This window comes from Perognathus longimembris, chromosome 1 (assembly GCF_023159225.1).
Source record: "Perognathus longimembris pacificus isolate PPM17 chromosome 1, ASM2315922v1, whole genome shotgun sequence".
Taxonomy (NCBI): domain Eukaryota; kingdom Metazoa; phylum Chordata; class Mammalia; order Rodentia; family Heteromyidae; genus Perognathus; species Perognathus longimembris.
In genome coordinates, this window is record NC_063161.1 from 99,586,537 (window position 1) to 99,587,645 (window position 1,109).

At 42.8% G+C, this 1,109-nt stretch overlaps 1 pseudogene; it reads right to left on the reverse strand.

The window, feature by feature from the left end:
• Positions 1-256: 256 nt before the first annotated feature.
• On the reverse strand, positions 257-791 carry LOC125355444 (annotated as a pseudogene).
• Positions 792-1,109: the final 318 nt, after the last annotated feature.

Here is a 1,109-nt window from a genome sequence, read left to right on the forward strand (position 1 = left end):
AGCAAACCTATGGAATAGAAGAGATTTAAAGCCTATATAAACTACTTGTAGCAAAAATTATACTTCATGGTGAATGACTAAATGTGTCCCTCTGAAAATCAGACATGAAATCAAGGTGCTATTTTTACCTCTTCTGTCATGCATTGTGCTGTTTGCCACCACTATTACCACCACTACCATCATCACCATTCTTTTTTTGGGGGGGCGGGGGGAGACAAAGTTTTCTTTATAGATTTGGGAAGATACACCATGCTTCTACTCAAGGTCATTTTTACAGTTCAGAGGTCTTTTATTTTTTTACATCTCTAGGCCATGAATTCATAGGGAATAGGTTCCAATAGTTCAGGCTCCTTTCCATTGGTTCTCACAAAGTGTGCTTCTCTGGGTGGAGCAGGCTGTTGCTTCAGTTGAACCCACGTTCCTTTCTCTTTGGCTTCCTTCTTTTTCTGGTCATTTTCCTTCACTCATTTCAGGAAGCTGTCTAGGCTCTTAGAGTGTTTAATATGCTCAATACGCACATTAATCCTCTTGGCAAGGATCTTGCCCTTAACTTGCTTGTTCACAACAATGCCAACAGCATGCTGGGTATCATTGTAGACCCTTCCAGTTTTGCCATGGTAACATTTGTGGGGCATTCCTTTTTGAACAGTACCCATTCCCTTGATGTCTACAATATCACCTTTCTTGTAGATTCTCATGTATGTGGCCAAAGGAACAACTCCATGTTTCCTGAAGGGCCTAGAGAACATGTATCGGGTACCTCTCCTCTTACCCTTTGTGTTTGTCATTTTGGCAAATTACTGAAAGATGGCGGTTCCGGCCAAAAGGATCATCACCATTCTTGACTGCATCTCCTGTGAGTCACTAGCACTCAACTCAGTAAAACTTGACTGACATATCAGACCTGGGTGGATCCTTCCAGATCATTCTAACACCTGTTTCACAGCTGAGGTCATGGTAGACCAGAAAGAAAGAGCCCCTGAGGATCACAGCTAGATGATAAGATGGACAGGACTGAGACATTGCTTTCCCAGCCTGCCTCTCAATGTGCTCATTACACATTTCTTTTCCTCTACTGGGAAAAACTCCGCCAAGCCTGTGGCCATCAT